This window comes from Bombina bombina, chromosome 3, assembly GCF_027579735.1.
Source record: "Bombina bombina isolate aBomBom1 chromosome 3, aBomBom1.pri, whole genome shotgun sequence".
Taxonomy (NCBI): Eukaryota; Metazoa; Chordata; class Amphibia; order Anura; family Bombinatoridae; genus Bombina; species Bombina bombina.
In genome coordinates, this window is record NC_069501.1 from 1123030467 (window position 1) to 1123050244 (window position 19778).

At 41.2% G+C, this 19778-nt stretch overlaps 1 protein-coding gene across 2 annotated transcripts in view; it reads left to right on the top strand.

Annotated features, from left to right (window-relative positions):
- LNX2 (ligand of numb-protein X 2) overlaps positions 1 to 19778 on the top strand; it is a 459961-nt gene that overhangs the window by 377300 nt on the left and 62883 nt on the right. The gene's annotated exons all lie outside the window — the stretch shown is intronic.

The window sequence follows — 19778 nt, forward strand, 5'->3', positions numbered from 1 at the left end:
ATTAGTTTTTTATTTTCTGTAATTTAGTGTTTTTTTTTTGTGATTTAGCTAATTTAATTTATTTAATTGTATTTAATGTAGGTAATTTATTTAATTGTAGTGTAGTGTTAGGTGTTATTGTAACATAGGTTATGTTTTATTTTACATGTAAATTTGTATTTATTTTAGCTTGGTAGTTATTAAATAGTTAATAACTATTTAGTAACTATTCTACCTAGTTAAAATAAATACAAACTTGCCTGTAAAATAAAAATAAACCCTAAGCTAGATACAATGTAACTATTAGTTACATAGTAGCTAGCTTAGGGTTTATTTTATAGGTAAGTATTTAGTTTTAAATAGGAATAATTTAGTTAATGATAGTAATTTTATTTAGATTTATTTAAACTATATTTAAGTTAGGGGGGGTTAGGGTTAGACTGAAGTTTAAAGGGTTAGGGGTAATAAATATAATGTAGGTTGCCGCGATGTCCGGAGCGGAAGATTAGGGGTTAATAAGTATAATGTAGGTGGCGGGGATGTTAGGGGCGGCAGATTAGGGGTTAAAAATTTTATTTTAGTATTTTTAGCACTTTAGTTATGAGTTTTATGCTACGGCGTTTTAGTGTAAAACTCATAACTACTGACTTTAAAATGCGTTAGGAATCTTGACGGTAGAGAGTGTACCGCTCACTTTTTGGCCTCCCAGGACAGACTCGTAATACCGGCGCTATGAAAGTCCCATAGAAAAAAGGTTTACGAACTTTACGTAAGTCGGTTTGTGGTAAGGCCAAAAAAGTGTGCGGTACACCTATACCTGCAAGACTCGTAATCTAGCCGATAGTATTCCTAAAAGTTATTATAAACCAGTCAATCAAGAATATCAAAAAAGATCTTAATATGCATAAAACAACGTAATACCTAATTTTCTAAGGTTATAAAATGAAACATAACTCCCTAATGAAGTATTTCGCCTAATAGGATGTTATGTGATTAGAATTTGTGAGGAGAAGAGGCTTTATTTGTAAATGAGGGGAATAGAAACAAGTTTTGACTATTGGTACAATGCTATTCAAGAGTCATAAATCTTTAGATTAAGACTAATCGGAATGTTTGTATTAAAATCGGGACATTACCACCTTATTTTCAACAATAAAAAGCAAATTGGTGAAGCAAGAAAATGTCCCTATTTATGATGATGCATCAGACTATATTTAACAATCAATCTAGCAAGCTATATAGCCTATGCCAAAATGGTTTAGCTGACTCTATTTGGAGTATTTATATTATGACAGCTTGTATAAGTGAATACAAAGCAGCGGATTTGTTCCGCTAAAGAATTTACCAGATTGGATGAATGTAGACTATTTATATGTTATAGCAACTGATATTAAATAGATACATAAAAAAAATTAGACAAGGAAAGAACTATCATATGTATCACTTCATGACATATTCCCACAATGCAAGTTAGATCAAACAAAAATATGGCAGGTATAGCTAAATGATATAGCAACATGAGAACTTCTCAAGTTAAGTATATATTTTGAATATGGACCTAGGGTATAGAATGATATATGTTCACATAGGTAAATAAGAAGTAGCCCAACAACACTTTAAAAACAGGTGTCAAGGTTTGGGAGAGTCATGTTTAGTTATGGATTTAGATGGTACACTTCAGTGAGAAACTGAGTACCTGCTGATATGGAGCTTCTAATGCTGCTAAGACCAGTTCACTCCATGTAAAGCCCTTATAAATCAGTATTTATCTGGTTGTGTTTGAACTGAGGTTAACAACCAATTGAGCAAAATAAGCAAATAAATGTTAATTACACATAAAGGTATTGTCTACCAACAACACAGAATTTGTTAACAGCATGTGAGAGAAAAAAAAATCTTTTTAGGGAGTTTGGTTGCCTGACATTTGTAGGTAGGGTCAGTGTTGAAGCCCAAAAATTGTGAAAATATAACAATAATGACAAATGTATACTATGTTTATCTATTAGGTGTTTACCTATCTCCCTTGACAAATATATAGAGTAAAATTAGAAAATAATTACCCATACTGAGCTTTTTATATATCTAATAATATGGAGGCATGTTTGTCATATGGCTGAACAACAATTATCTCTACTATGAACAGCATGAATTGCCTTATGTGATAACATAAAAATACACACAAAATAGGGCAGTAAAAAGTCAAAAGGAAATGGAAGGAGGTAAGCTATATTGATGGGTTTAGATTTTTAGCACACTCCAGCAGCTGGTAATCTGGGGGACAACTGAAGCAAATGTCCCATAGCGCCCTCCACTCCAGTTGTGGTATTCAGGTCTGTTAGTAGAGAGCTGTAGCTACAAACATTGGGGACATCATGAAGGAGCAGTGAGTGTCTATCTGGAGAGAGTGTCCCTTGATACGTGGTGAGCACAGAACTCACAGTCTCTGACCATAGGTTAAGCCTGGTTGTCAAATGGTGCACAGCGGGCAACCCACGCAGAGGGAGAGAGGCCGCGGCGCCACCCATTGCCATTTCAATCTCAGGCCCCACCACGATCGGCCGCCTTGCGGTAGGGACCGTGACCATCTTGCGTACATATGAGCAGCCGGCTGAGCGTCCCTCAAAAGCTGTGGAGTGAAAAGCACCGTGAGCCACAGGCGCACACAGTTTCTGTAGCGGACCGTGTCCTCCAAGTGCTCCGACAACCTCCCGCTCCGCAGGACCAAGTCGTGGGTCCTCATCGTCTCCATTATCTATGATTGTTATAGGGTAATCTGCAGAAGGAGAGTCACCCGAGCTGCCTGTAGTAGGCTCCCCACCTCACAGATGAGATATTTGGAGGCGTAAGTCGGTATAGTGGCTATCCATGGAAGCCTCCAGGGCAATGATTGCCGCTTTCAGTTGCGCCTCTATACTGCCCCAATATGACTACTTTCCTCAATCGTCTTGTGTTTACACTTTTTTTCTCCCCTTGGACCTTGTGCAGGGCTTCCCTTAAAACCTCTAGGCGTTTGCAAAATAAAGCTAGTATTAGCAAATGAAAAGATTTTAACTATTAACCACAATTTGGTGGGGGTGCAGGATCTGTAAAGAGAAGGCCTCTGCTAACAGTTTTAGTGGTCTTACTCGGCTCACAGGAATCATACTTATGGCAAACTTGGTGAGTCTAGATCAGTAGCTTTTTAGTTCAGTGAAATCTCCATATATTCTCTCTAGATGTTATCATGACCAAGAGATATATGAAGGATAATCTGGCTTTCTCATGGAGCTCTTGAAAGTGCGGTCATATTCGGTCTCTTCATGGACACGCCCCCTTTCTTCCCCATTCTAATGCTCGGTTTGAACTTCAGCAAGTCGTCTACACCACGTCTAGATGCCTAAATGCATTGAGTTGCTGCCATGTGATTGGCTGATTAGCAATTTGTGTTACCAAGCAATTGAACAGGTGTACAGTACCTAATAAAGTGACCGGTGAGTTTGTGTATGTATATATATATATATATATATATATATATATAATTTGTATTTATTTTTTTAAAGAGGATCCAGTTTCATTAAACTTTTGACAATGTATTACAGCACTTTATTGTATTGCATCTAGGATTGTGAGACCACAGTTTAAAAGGATGTGGGTGCCAGCATATACACAGTTCAGATGGTACAGCACTTAAACAATGTACAGGTGCACGTAGACAAAGGGAGACTGCCTACTCCCCAAGTAGATACAAAACAGACAATGTGTCCACAGCACCTCCATTCCAATTTTTTTTAGTTGTTTCCTGCTATTTTTATGCTTGAATAAAGAATTTTGGAACAGAGGTGCTGTGGACACATTGTCTGACTTGACAAGCATATAGTAGTGGTAGTAAATTAACTTTACAAAGAAATCAATGTTAGTAGCAGAAACCTCTCATTGATTGCTCAGAACAAACAGTTTGTTCAACAGCATGAAAGTGATGAGATGGCTCTGAATACCCTGGATACTAGAAGCAATATATTTATGTTTTTAAAGCTCTTCCAAAATCCTTACAAAAGGAACAGGGATGGAAAAGGAAATGTGTGTCTCTCTATATCTTTAGATCACTGCATATACATTTGTGTGTAGGTATATAGATACACATATAAATTTGTCTTTGTGCAGATAGCCAGTTACAGGGACATTGTACACTAGATTTTTCTTTGCATAAATGTTTTGTAGATGATTCACTTATATCGCCCACCTGGGAGGGTTTTGGTAACAATGTATAGTTTTGCTTAATTTTTTAATAATATTGTGCTGATTTTCAGACTCCTAACCATGACCCAAAGTATTTTTATTATAAAGAGTGAGAAATAATTATATATGGTCATTATACATTTACTAAAATAACACAGTAATATATATATATATATATATATATATATATATATATATATATATATATATATATATATATATATATATATATATATATATATACAGTATCTCACAAAAGTGAGTACACCCCTCACATTTTTGTAAATATTTTATTATATCTTTTCATGTGACAACACTGAAGAAATGACACATTTCTACAATTTAAAGTAGTGAGTGTACAGCCTGTATAACAGTGTAAATTTGCTGTCCCCTCAAAATAACTCAACACACAGCCATTAATGTCTAAATCGTTGGCAACAGAAGTGAGTACACCCCTAAGTGGAAATGTCTAAATTGGACCCAAAGTGTCAATATTTTGTGTGGCCACCATTATTTTCAAGCACTGCCTTAACCCTCTTGGGCATGGAGTTCACCAGAGCTTTACAGATTACCACTGGAGTCCTCTTTCACTCCTCCATGACAACATCACGGAGCTGGTGGATGTTAGAGACTTTGCGCTGCCCCACAGATGCTCAATAGGGTTTAGGTCTGGAGACATGCTTGGCCAGTCCATCAGCTTTACCCTCAGCTTCTTTAGCAAGGCAGTGGTTGTCTTGGAGTTGTGTTTGGGGTCGTTATCATGGAATACTGCCCTGCAGCCCAGTCTCCGAAGGGAGGGGATCAGCCTCTGCTTCTGTATGTCACAGTACATGTTAGCATTAATGGTTCCCCCAATGAACTGTAGCTCCCCAGTGCCGGCAGCACTCATGCAGGCCTAGACCATGACACTACCACCACCATGCTTGACTGTAGGCAAGACACACTTGTCTTTCTACTCCTCACCTGGTTGCCGCCACACACTCTTGACACCATCTGAACCAAATAAGTTTATCTTGGTCTCACCGGACGGCAGGACATGTTTCCATTTATCCATGTCCTTAGTCTGCTTTTCTTCAGCAAACTGTTCGTGGGCTTTCTTGTCCATCATCTTTAGAAGAGGCTTCCTTCTTGGACGAGAGCCATGCAGACCAATTTGATGCTGTGTGTGGCGTATGGTCTGAGCACTGACAGACTAACCACCCACCCTTTCAACATTTGCAGCAATGCTGGCAGCACTCATACATCTATTTCCCAAAGACAACCTCTGGATATGACGCTGAGCACGTGCACTCAGCTTCTTTGGTCGACCATGGCAAGGCCTGTTCTGAGTGGAACCAGTCCTGTGAAACCGCTGTATGGTCTTGCCCACAGTGCTGCAGCTCAGTTTCAGGGTCTTGGCAATCTTCTTATAGCCTAGGCCATCTTTATGTAGAGCAACAATTCTTTTTTTTCAGATCCTCAGAGAGTTCTTTGCCATGAGGTGCCATATTTAACTTCCAGTAACCAGTATAAGAGAGAGAGTGTGAGAGCGATAATATCAAATTTAACGCACCTGCTCCCCATTCACACCTGAGACCTTATAATACGAGTCACATGACACCGGGGAAGGAAAATGGCTAATTGGGCCCAATTTGGACATTTCCACTTAGGGTTGTACTCACTTTTGTTGCCAATGGTTTAGACATTATTGGCTGTGTGATGAGTTATTTTGAGGGGACAGCAAATTTACAGTGTTATACAGGCTGTACACTCACTACTTTACATTGTAGCAAAGTGTAATTTCTTCAGTGTTGTCACATTGAAAGATATAATAAATTATTTACAAAAATGTGAGGGGTGTACTCACTTTTGTGAGATACTGTATATATATATATATATATATATATATACAGGTATATATATATATATATATATATATATATATATATATATATATATATATATATATATATATATATACAGTATCTCACAAAAGTGAGTACACCCACATTTTTGTAAATATTTTATTATATCTTTTCAACACACTCAACACACCGCCATTAATGTCTAAACCGTTGGCAACAAAAGTGAGTACACCCCTAAGTGGAAATGTCCAAATTGGGCCCAATTAGCCATTTCCCTCCCCAGTGTCATGTGTTTCGTCGAGTGTTACAAGGTCTCAGGTGTGAATGGGAAGCAGGTGTGTTAAATTTGGTGTTATCGCTCTCAGACTCTCTCATAATGGTCACTGGAAGTTCATCATGGCACCTCATGGCAAAGAACTCTCTGAGGATCTGAAAAAAAGAATTGTTGATCTACATAAAGATGGCCTAGGCAATAAGAAGATTGCCAATACCCTGAAACTGAGCTGCAACACCGTGGGTAAGACTATACAGCGATTTCACAGGACAGGTTCCACTCAGAACATGCCTCGCCATGGTCGACCAAAGAAGTTGAGTGCACATGCTCAGCATCATATCCAGAGGTTGTCTTTGGGAACTAACATAAATTATGCTTACCTGATCATTTCCTTCTCTTCTGATGGAACGAGTCCACAGCTGCATTCATTACTTTTGGGAATTAAGAACCTGGCCACCAGGAGGAGGCAAAGACACCCCAGCCAAAGGCTTAAATACTCCTCCCACTTCCCTCATCCCCCAGTCATTCTGCCCAGGAACAAGGAACAGTAGAAGAAATATCAGGGTGAAAATGTGCCAGAAGATAATAAGGACGCCCCACATAAAATTGCGGGTGGGGAGCTGTGGACTCTTTCCATCAGAAGAAATGGAAATTATCATGTAAGCATAATTTATGTTTTTCTTCTTAAAGGGACAGTCTACACCAGAATTGTTATTGTTTTAAAAGATAGATAATCCCTTTATTACCCATTCCCCAGTTTTGCATAACCAACACAGTTATAATAATATACTTTTAACCTCTGTGATTATCTTGTATCTAAGCCTCTGCAAACTGCCCCTTTTTTCAGTTCTTTTGACAGACTTGCAGTCTGGCCAATCAGTGCCTGCTCCCAGATAACTTTACGTGCACGAGCACAGTGTTATCTATATGAAATACGTGAACTAACACCCTCTAGTGGTGAAAAACTGTTAAAATGCAATCTGAAAAGAGGTGGGCTTCAAGGTCTAAGAAATTAGCATATGAACCTCCTAGGTTAAGCTTTCAACTAAGAATACCAAGAGAACAAAGCAAAATTGGTGATAAAAGTAAATTGGAAAATTGTTTAAAATGACATGCTCTATCTGAATCATGAAAGTTTATTTTGGCCTAGACTGTCCCTTTAAATGGAAAGTGTCCACAGCTGCATTCATTACTTTTGTTAAAACAATACCCAAGCTATAGAGGACACTGAATGCCAAGACAGGAGGGTACAATAGGCAGCCCATACTGAGGACACCAGGCCTGAACCTCTACCCAATAAAAAAAAAACGCTTTGTCTGAAGCCGATAAAATTTTTTTAAAGGAAAAGCCCCCAAGGACACTGACTTGCAGCTAGTCCAGAAGCCAAACTAGAGACCGCAAAACGGACTCAACTGAGCCAACAGTCCTCCAGGAGACACCGTCGCCCAGCAGACGGTCGCCCACCAATCACCCCCCACTAATGAAAGGGACACCCGAAGAAACCCCCAAGGGAACAAGGCAAAGGAGAACCGAGGAAACTGAAAGGTCCCCTAATACGAAAAAAAGAACACCTCCAGGAGTGAGTCCAGCTCACAGAGACCCCAACGGGCCAAAACAAAAAAAGGAGGCCACGCCTATACCAAGCAAAACCTGGGATAAGACCGGGCACAGAGACAGAACAGAGTTCTCTCCAACATCCGGCAAGCACTGAATGCAACTGAAGAGGCAAAGTCCTCCCAGCGTCTGAACATAGAATACCAAAGTATTCAACCACGAAAACGTATAATATACCCAAGCGGAAAAAAAAAACAAGTTTGAGAACACAGAGTGCATATCAGGACGAAACAGAGGGCACTTGCGACTAAGAAGAAGCAGTCAAGCAAGGAACAGACCGCAAAAGCAACCCCCAGAAAGAGGGCATGCTCCAGGCAACCAAAGCCGCCGGACCTATACAGGTGCCTAAAAAAGGGGAACACAAAAACTCAATTGAGGCCCCCCGAGGAGAGTATACACTCAGAACCCAAAGGAAGAGTAGACCCTCTTCTGAAATCTGAGCTAACGGATAGACTTAACAAAGCTCACACATCCAGAGGAGACTGCGACCTGAATGCAGTGTCGTAGACTGCTTGGCCATCCTGACCTGTAGACCCACACCCAGCTGGACCAATGGAACAGAAAAATCCCGAAACTAGTGCAGGAACGAGCTTAAGGATAGCACAGCCATCCCCGCAGAGTTTAAGTACAACCCTACTCTGAAAACAGACGACAAGGCCATAGACCTATGGATCTATCAAAATAAAGACCCAACAAGTCTGACTTGGAGCCAGCAAGACCCCAGGGGGAATCAATCCCACCTTTCTACCCCCCCTATCCAGAAGAAGCCCCAAAAAAGGATTCCATCTCCATAGGGAGGAGAATATCCCCAAAAGAAAAGGGATGAAGCCGGAAGGGCAACAACTGTCCTCAAGGCCCGACACCACCGGCTAATGGGAAGATAAATCCCCAACACAGATGTCCCAGAAAAGGACCCCCTACAAGTAGCTTTCCAAGCAGAGGCACAGCCAACCATTCGCCTGCAGAGCAGTGAATCCACGGGTACACTGTCAAGCTGACTAGGGGAATGCAACCCTAAGACACACCAGAAATTGGACATCCAGCGCCCGCAGCTGGATATGAACCAACAACACTTGAGGCACAAGCCACACAGCAAACTACTATATGATATGGGCTACTCTGTTGCAAAAAGTAAGAAATACTTTGAAAACCTGGCCAACCATGACCAGGCCAGGTAGATGGAGCAAGGGCATAGCCCAAGTTCCCACTACCTTGGAACACCCCGACCAGCCCTGAGATCCAAGATTCCAAAACAACCCAAGACTGTGTCAGGAAAAAGGCCAAACCAAGCCTCAGCAACCAGAAGTCTCAGGAGAAAAACAGGTACGGGCACCTAATAGTTCAGGAAACCCTAGAAATAAACACCCCAACTGGCCAAAAGGCCAGACACAAGGGATATGAATGCATACCCAGAGAATCCGGATAGCGAGACGAACTCGAAAGCCTCGACCAAGGAAGGAACCACCCCTAACCAAAGTCCAACGCTCCAAGGAGTAAGGTTAGAAGTCTTATAAAGAGACTTCTTAAGGCCTCAGGACAACATAAGGGATACCTCGAGGTAAAAAAAAAACCTCTAGCAGGGCTAGTCTCCCCATCACTTCCACACCAGCAGAGGACACAGGGAAGAAAAAAGGCACTAAGCCTTCTCAGCTTCGGGAAACTCCAAGCTAAACAAAGTCCCCACAGGGATCAACCATCACCCGGAATACAGATCCCTAAAAGGAGATCCAACTTACCCTGGGTCAATGGAAGCAGACCCAAAGGTCTCCACTCAAACAGACACGACACGTCAAGAGTAAGAGCATCACTCAAACAGACTGTACACGTCAAGAGAAAGAGCAGTATCTAGATACACTATAAAAAGCATATGCGCACACCTGCAAGATGCCAAGAGCTGCAACTGGTTTCAAACTGAAAACCCTCCGCATGCTAGACAGCCTAATCTGATACAAACTGCTGGATTAGGCCCACAAGGGCAATCCAGAGCCCTGAAACCGAAGGCCAAACTGTTCAATCTGCGGCAACGAGGCACTAAAAGCCCTCCAACCCTTCCCTGCATGAGGGAGGAAAACACTAGGTTCTGATGATATCAGATGTCAGAGTGACGCAGCGAAAAAACTCCCCTGACCCGATCACCTATGACTGAAGGCTATAAGGACTGAAAGAATCCATCCCGCCTTATGGACCCACAGGTCCTCTCGAATGCTTAGTTGAACATGAAAACTAACTAATGAAAACCTGAGCACTCTGCACAGTTGCAAGACCGAAACAAACCCAAAAGGACCAGCCTGCACTTAGTGTCCTATCTGCCAAATTCTCCCTCATAGGGGAAAAAAGAAAACAGACACTCTAACATAGGACTAACGTGTCCAAAACAACTTTCGAAGTAGAACAAAGAGTATCGATCCCAGAAGGTTTCCGAAGGAACAAAACCAAATAAAAGACATCCCATTGGATACAAATAAAATATAAGGCAACCCGGAGGTTAGCGCCCAAAAAGACACAGGCCTACCCACAGGACCAGCCAAACGGAGCCCTATCTTCCAAAAAAAAAAAATGGGAAAGATCTCAATCAAATGACAATCAGGAGATTACCTCATTCCCACATGTCTAATGAGGTGCACCATTTGAATTACCAGACTGAAAATCCCCGTATCTGGTAACGATAGGGTCATTCAATAACTGAAAAACATGTCTGAGCAATACGCGAAGACACGCAATCCTGTAACAAAAGGCACAACATTCAGGGACAGTTACACCCGCAGGGAACTGTAGAGGCCCTCCCCAAGGCGGAAGGCCCGGGACAAAACGTCTGGACTCTGCAGACGAACAGTCGCCAACATTATGTGGAAGCGAAAACGTGTTGCAACCTCCGAGGGGAACACGCCACACTGCATGGAGGAATCATAAGCTGGGTTACCCTCATGTGTAGAAGAATGAATTGGTAGGGAACTCGCCTCTCAGAGGACAGGATCACCAGAGGCGGCTCAGCTGACCCTTGATTCCCCCAAGCCTGAGGAACCAGGCACAAATGGCATACGGAACAAAACTGGTTGACATGTATCATCGAGGCTAGTCCGGATTCGTCACCGGACACAGAATCTAAATCTGAAATCAAAATAGTCTCAGTATCAGAATCCTCTGTAACTGAATCTGAAATTAGCACAGTCTCAGCATCAGAGTCCTCCATAACTGGTAAAGGATATATAAATATGGACTAAAGTAGTAAAACAAAAACTGCACCTGAAACCCACAATGGCTGGGGCACTCACCACCTCCTATGACCAGACCCCTGAGGACTAGAATATTTCATTCTCCACATGTTCGGGAATGCGGAAATGGAAAACAGAACGTAATCACGCCCGACAGAAGGTGAATCGTACAGTCAAAAAAAGTGCGTCCAACCAAAAGGCTGCGTCACTTCCAAAGGCCTCTAATATTCCAAACCAGGAGCCCATAAACATCACATATAAGCAGGTTGAATCACATAACAAACATGATTATAAACCCCCCTGTTCAATAACCCCCCTCAGGAGATATTAACCCTCGATTCCAAGATACTAAAAGAGTTTCACTGAGACCATTATGATAAGATAGACCCGCAAGGTGGTAGCCTCTTGGGAAAACATTAAAATTTCAGTACATTGAGGAATAAAGTAAAATGAAACAATCTTACTGGAATCTACGCCGTAGAACAGGAACAAGTGTGACGGATAGTAGCATCGCCTCCGCTGATGGATCTGAGAGAAGATAGCAGGCAGACAACGCCGATTGCTTGAGGAGCTGTTAACATGAGTCGGGATGGTTTTGCAGAAAGAATCTCCCTGCATTTCCGGACACTGCATCTCCATGCCCTCGCTGAGAGAATGACAGGACTACTTAAAACTCCTGTCCCATGCCAAAGAGTACTACCCTCCATAAGAGACAAAAAACTAATGCCTAGATTTAGAGTTTTGCGTCCATAGGGGTGCGTTAGCTACGCGTGCTTTTTTCCCCCCGCACCTTTTAAATACCGCTGGTATTTAGAGTTCACAGAATGGCTGGGTTTTCAGTGCGTTAGGCTCCAAAAAGGGAGCGTAGAGCATAATTTAACGCCACTGAAACTCTCGATACCAGCGGTGCTTACGGACGCGGCCAGCTTAAAAAATGTGCTCATGCACGATTCCCCATAGAAAACAATGGGGCTGTTTGAGCTGAAAAAAAACCTAACACCTGCAAAAAAGCCGCGTTCAGCTCCTAACGCAGCCCCATTGTTTCCTATGGGGAAACACATCCTACGTCTGCACCTAACACTCTAACATGTACCCCGAGTCTAAACACCCCTAACCTTACACTTATTAACCCCTAATCTGCCGCCCCCGCTATCGCTGACCCCTGCATATTATTTTTAACCCCTAATCTGCCGCTCCGTACACCCCCGCCACCTACATTATCCCTATGTACCCCTAATCTGCTGCCCTAACATCGCCGACCCCTATATTATATTTATTAACCCCTAATCTGCCGCCCCCAACATCGCCTCCACCTAACTACACTTATTAACCCCTAATCTGCCGACCGGACCTGAGCGCTACTATAATAAATGTATTAACCCCTAATCCGCCTCAGTCCCGCCTCAATAAACCTATAAGAAATAGTATTAACCCCTAATCTGCCCTCCCTAACATTGCCGACACCTAACTTCAAGTATTAACCCCTAATCTGCCCTCCCTAACATTGCCGACACCTAACTTCAAGTATTAACCCCTAATCTGCCGATCGGAGCTCACCGCTACTCTAATACATTTTTTAACCCCTAAAGCTAATTCTAACCGTAGCCCTAACACCCCCCTAAATTAAATATAATTTTATTCTAACTAAATAAATTAACTCTTATTAAATAACTTATTCCTATTTAAAGCTAAATACTTACCTGTAAAATAAACCCTAATATAGCTACAATATAAATTATAATTATATTGTAGCTATTTTAGGATTAATATTTATTTTACAGGCAACTTTGTAATTATTTTAACCAGGTACAATAGCTATTAAATAGTTAATAACTATTTAATAGTTACCTAGTTAAAATAATAACAAAATTACCTGTAAAATAAATCCTAACCTAAGTTACAATTAAACCTAACACTACACTATCAATAAATTAATTAAATAAAATACCTACAATTATCTACAATTAAACCTAACACTACACTATCAATAAATTAATTAAATACAATACCTACAAATAACTACAATTAAATAAACTAACTAAAGTACAAAAAATAAAAAAATATTTACAAAAATTAGAAAAAAATTACAACAATTTTAAACTAATTACACCTACTCTAAGCCCCCTAATAAAATAACAAAGACCCCCAAAATAAAAAAAATGCCCTACCCTATTCTAAATTACAAAAGTTCAAAGCTCTTTTACCTTACCAGCCCTTAAAAGGGCCCTTTGCGGGGCATGCCCCAAAGAATTCAGCTCTTTTGCCTGTAAAAAAAACCCATACAATACCCCCCCAACATTACAACCCACCACCCACATACCCCTAATCTAACCCAAACCCCCCTTAAACAAACCTAACACTAAGCCCCTGAAGATCTTCCTACCTTATCTTCACCTCACCGGGTTCACCGATCGGTCCAGAAGAGGGTCCGAAGTCTTGATCCAAGCGGCGGCTGAAGAACTCCATCATCGGGCTGAAGTCGGAAGTCCATCATCGGGATGAAGTCGTCTATCAATGCAAGCTCAATCTGATTGGCTGATTGGATCAGCCAATCGGATTGAACTTGATTCTGATTGGCTGATTCCATCAGCCAATCAAAATTTTCCTACCTTAATTCCGATTGGCTGATAGAATCCTATCAGCCAATCGGAATTCGAGGGACGCCATCTTGGATGACGTCATTTAAAGGAACCGTCATTCGGCTAGTAGGCGTCGCTTGAAGAGGTTGGATCCGCGTCGGCTGGGAAGAAGATGGCTCCGCTCCGCTCCGGAAGAAAGAAGATTGAAGATGCGGCTTGATAGAAGACTTCATCCTGATGATGGACTTCCGACTTCAGCCCGATGATGGAGTTCTTCAGCCGCCACTTGGATCAAGACTTCGGACCCTCTTCTGGACCGATCGGTGAACCCGGTGAGGTGAAGATAAGGTAGGAAGATCTTCAGGGGCTTAGTGTTAGGTTTATTTAAGGGGGGTTTGGGTTAGATTAGGGGTATGTGGGTGGTGGGTTGTAATGTTGGGGGGGGGGGTATTGTATGGTTTTTTTTTACAGGCAAAAGAGCTGAATTCTTTGGGGCATGCCCCGCAAAGGGCCCTTTTAAGGGCTGGTAAGGTAAAAGAGCTTTGAACTTTTGTAATTTAGAATAGGGTAGGGCATTTTTTTTATTTTGGGGGTCTTTGTTATTTTATTAGGGGGCTTAGAGTAGGTGTAATTAGTTTAAAATTGTTGTAATTTTTTTTCTAATGTTTGTAAATATTTTTTTATTTTTTGTAACTTAGTTCTTTTTTATTTTTTGTACTTTAGTTAGTTTATTTAATTGTAGTTATTTGTAGGTATTGTATTTAAATAATTTATTGATAGTGTAGTGTTAGGTTTAATTGTAGATAATTGTAGGTATTTTATTTAATTAATTTATTGATAGTGTAGGGTTTAATTGTAACTTAGGTTAGGATTTATTTTACATGTAATTTTGTAATTATTTTAACTAGGTAACTATTAAATAGTTATTAACTATTTAATAGCTATTGTACCTGGTTAATATAATTACAAAGTTGCCTGTAAAATAAATATTAATCCTAAAATAGCTACAATATAATTATAATTTATATTGTAGCTATATTAGGGTTTATTTTATAGGTAAGTATTTAGCTTTAAATAGGAATAAGTTATTTAATAAGAGTTACTTTATTTTGTTAGATACAAATTATATTTAACTTAGGGGGGTGTTAGGGTTAGAATTAGCTTTAGGGGTTAATACATTTATTAGAATAGCGGTGAGCTCCAGTTGGCAGATTAGGGGTTAATGTTTGAAGTTAGGTGTCGGCGATGTTAGGGAGGGCAGATTAGGGGTTAATACTATTTATTATAGGGTTATTGAGGCGGGAGTGAGGCGGATTAGGGGTTAATAACTTTATTATAATAGCGGCGCGGTCCGGTCGGCAGATTAGGGGTTAATAAGTGTAGGCAGGTGGAGGCGACGTTGAGGGGAGCAGATTAGGGGTTCATAGGGATAACGTAGGTGGCAGCGGCGTGCGGTCGGCAGATTAGGGGTTAAAAAATTTTAATAGAGTGGCGGCGATGTGGGGGGACCTCGGTTTAGGGGTACATAGGTAGTTTATGGGTGTTAGTGTACTTTAGAGCACAGTAGTTAAGAGCTTTATAAACCAGCGTTTGCCCAGAAAGCTCTTAACTACTGACTTTTATCTGCGGCTGGAGTTTTGTAACGCTCACTTCAGCCACGACTCTAAATACCGGCGTTAGAAAGATCCCATTGAAAAGATAGGATACGCAATTGACGTAAGGGGATCTGCTGTATGGAAAAGTCGCGGCTGCAAAGTGAGCGTTAGACCCTTTCCTGACTGACTCTAAATACCGGCGGTAGCCCAAAACCAGCGTTAGGACCCTCTAACGCTGGTTTTGACGGCTACCGCCCAACTCTAAATCTAGCCGTGAAATTTTAAATTCTGACACTTCTCTGCCAACCTCCTGGGACAAAAGTCAAAGAATGATTGTGGGATTAGGGGAGTGGGAGGAGTATTTAAGCATTTGGCTGGGGTGTCTTTGCCTCCTCCTGGTGGCCAGGTTCTTAATTCCCAAAAGTAATGAATGCAGCTGACTCTTTCCATTTAAGAAGAAAAGACGTATGAGTGCTTCCAGCATTGCTGCAGAGGTTGGAGTGGTGGGGGGTCAACCTGTCAGCGCTCAGACCATATGCTGCACACTGCATCAAATTTGTCTGCATAACTGTCGTCCCAGAAGGAAGCCTCTTCTAAAGATGATGCACAATAAACAGTTTGCTGAAGACAAGCAGACTAAGGACATGGATTACTGGAACCATGTCCTGTGGTCTAATGAGACAAAGATAAACGTATTTGGTTCAGATGGTGTCAAGCGTGTGTGGGGGCAACCAGGTGGGGAGTACAAAGACAAGTGTGTTTTGCCTACAGTCAAGCATGGTGTCGGGAGTGTCATGGTCTGGGCCTGCTTGAGTGCTGCCGGAACTGGGGAGCTACAGTTCATTGAGGGAACCATGAATGCCAACATGTACTGTGACATACTGAAGCAGAGCATGATCCCCTCCCTGCAGGGCAGTATTCCAACATAACGACCCCAAACACACCTCCAAGATGACCACTGCCTTGCTAAGAAGCTGAGGGTAAAGGTGATGGAATGGCCAAGCATGTCTCCAGATCTAAACCCTATCTGTGGGGCATCCTCAAACGGAATGTGGGGAAGCGCTCCGTGATGTCATCATGGAGGAGTGGAATAGGACTCCAGTGGCAACCTGTGAAGCTCTGGTGAACTCCATGCCCAAGAGGGTTAAGGCAGTACTGCAAATTAATGGGGCCACACAATATATTGACACTTTGGGCCCAATTTGGACATTTCCACTTAGGGTTGTACTCACTTTTGTTGCCAACGATTTAGACATTAATGGCTGTGTGTTGTTATTTTGAGGGGACAGCAAATTTACACTGTTATACAGGCTGTACGCTCACTACTTTACATTGTAGAAAATTGTAATTTCTTCAGTGTTGTCACATGAAGATATAATAAAATATTTACAAAAATGTGAGGGGTGTACTCACTTTTGTGAGATACTGTATATACACTTGCTTAACAAGCATATTGATGAAGTGGTTAAAAATGACAGCCAATTGCACATTTTTACATTTGGTTAATTAATTGAACATAAGCTAGGGTGTGGGTGTAATTTGCTTGTTAAAATGGAGGGTTGTTGCACATTCATATACTTGGGTAATTAAGTGAACAAAAATATGGATTTGAAAATATTCTGGATGAAATAAAACTTTAAACACAGAATCCCATTGTAAAAACAGATGGCCCCATTTAATTGCTACTCTTTATCTTACAAACCGAACAATATTGTGTCATTGTCCTCTTTTTTTGCTCATCTATTTTAAAGGGAGACAAACAGATGGATTACAATAGCTATTTACTGAAGAAACTAACTGTAATATTTTCTTGGTATAGAAGTGGATCTAGTGATATTGTTAATCTTTCGGTTAAGCATCCTATCTGGCTTATTAGAATAAATAAAATAATGAGTATCTGGTTCTAAGAGATTTCACGCCATCCACACAGTGTGTGTATATATACGTGTATATATATTCTGCATTTTGTCTTTGTCATCTCGTAATTTAGTAATGTTTATTAATTTTGGAATTATTGTCCCTGTTCATCCAGGATGATTCCCCTATTATATAATGTAAGCCTTATGAACTCTCCAGACCAGGGGGGGCAGCAGTTTTTGATTCTCACTACACACACACATACACGCACACTGCACTACATGCACACTGCACTACACGCACACTGCACTACACGCTCACTGCACTACACGCTCACTGCACTACACACATACACACACATTTAATCATATACACACACGCACACTTGAACATGAACTGGAAATGCCATGGGAAAAAAGTCACGTTACAGCCTCAGCCAAAATGTGTGTGTGTGGGGGGGGGGGGCTGGGATGCAGCAGATTTCTGAATGCCTAGGGCAGCACAAAACCTAAATATGCCTCTGCTCCATATAGTGGATTACATGAACCTGTTAAAAGTACATGCAATCTCTCCCCTGTGGAGGGTTTTCCATGCATCTATAAAATTATGGTTTAGTAGTAAATCTCATCATATTTTATTATATAGCCCCTTCACGGTAGTCACAATTTTTGAAGATCTGTTAAGTGGCTTGGCTAGGACTCTTTTGAAGTCGCCTGCTTTAATAGTGTATTTTTTTTTTCTTCAAAAGTGATACTTTTATCCAGCTTAGAAAAAAAAGCACAATGATACTAGTACCAAAATACTACAGAAGTACCATGTAGTTTACCTCTAAAAAATAGAAACCTTTCATTTCTATTGCTTATAACTTCTTCCTCTTGCATTGCCCCCTTGGCATTTTTCCTATTTTGTTACAATACAACCTTGAATTAAAATGGATTTTTGAGGGGTTTGTTATTGTGATACAAACAAGAAATAAGACAAAAAACAGAAAACTTGAGCGTGCATAACTATTCACCCCCCAAAAGTCAATACTTTGTAGAGCCACCTTTTTGCAGCAATTTTTGCCCATTCTTCTAGGCAAAACTGCTCCAGCTCTTTCAAGTTGAATGGGTTCTGGATGGGTTCTGCTTGTGTACAGCAATCTTTAAGTCATACCACAGATTCTCAATTGGATTGAGGTCTGAGCTTAAACTAGGCCGTTCCATGACATTAAAATGTTTTCCAAGACATTAAAATGTTTCACCTTAAACAACTCGAGTTTTGCTTTAGCAATATGCTTAGGGTCATTGTCGTTCTGGAAGGTGAACCTCCGTCCCAGTCTCAAATCTCTGGAAGATTGAAACAGGTTTCCCTCAAGAATTTCCCTGTATTTAGCGCCATCCATCATTCTTTCAATTCTGACCAGTTTCCTAGTTCTTGCAGATGAAAACCATCGAACAGCATGATGCTGCCACCACCATGCTTCTCTGTGGGGATAGGTTGGGTTTGCGCCAGACATAGGGGCATATGTATCAAGCTCGCCAGAAACACAAGTTATGAAGCAGCGGTCACAAAGACCGCTGCTCTATAACCTGTCCGTCTGCTCTGAGCAGGCGGACAGACATCGCCACAATACAACCCAATCAAGTACGATCGGGTTGATTGACACCCCCCTGCTGGCGGCCCATTGGCCGCGAGTCTGCAGGGGGCGGCGTTGCACCAGCAGCTCTTGTGAGCTGCTGGTGCAATGCTGAATACGGCGAGCATATTGCTCGCCGTATTCAGTGATGTCTGTCGGACTGATCCGCTCTGTCGGATCAGGTCCGACAGACATTGATAACTAGAGGCCATAGCGTTTTCCTTGATGGCCAAAAAGCTCAATTTTAGTCTCCTCTGACCAGAGTACCTTCTTTCATTTGTTTGAAGAGTCTCCCACATGCCTTTTGGTGAACAGCAAATGTACTTATTTTTTCTTTAAGCAATGGCTTTTTTTCTGGCCACTCTTCATGAAGTCCAGCTCCGTGGATTGTGCTGCTTAAAGTGGTCCTAAGGACAGATACTCCAATCTCTGTTGTGGAGCTTTGCAGCTCTCTTTGTTGCCTCTCTGATTAATGCCCTCCTTGCCTGGTCTGTGAGTTTTGGTGGGCTGCCCTCTTATGGCAGTTTTTTTGTGGTGCCTTATTCTTTCCATTTTTTAATAATGGATTTAATGGTGCTCTGTAGGATGTTCAAAGTTTTGTATTTTATTTATAACCCAACCCTGATCTGTAATTCTCCACAACTTTGTCCCTGACCTGTTTGGAGAGCAAATTGGTCTTCATGGTGCCGCTTGCTCAGTGGTGTTGCAGACTATGGGGCCTTTTCATGTGAAAAATCATGGGACACTTAGTTATATAAAGTCCACCTGTGTTCAATCTAATTATGCGACTTCTGAAGGTTTTGGTTGTACCAGATCATATTTAGGGGCTTCATAGCAAAGGGGGTGAATAAATATGCACACACCACTTTTCCATTTTTATAATTTTTTAAAACGTTATTTTCTTAATTTCACTTCACCATTTTGGACTATTTTGTGCATATCCATTACATATAATCCAAATAAAAAGCCTTTTTAATTCCAGGTTGTAATG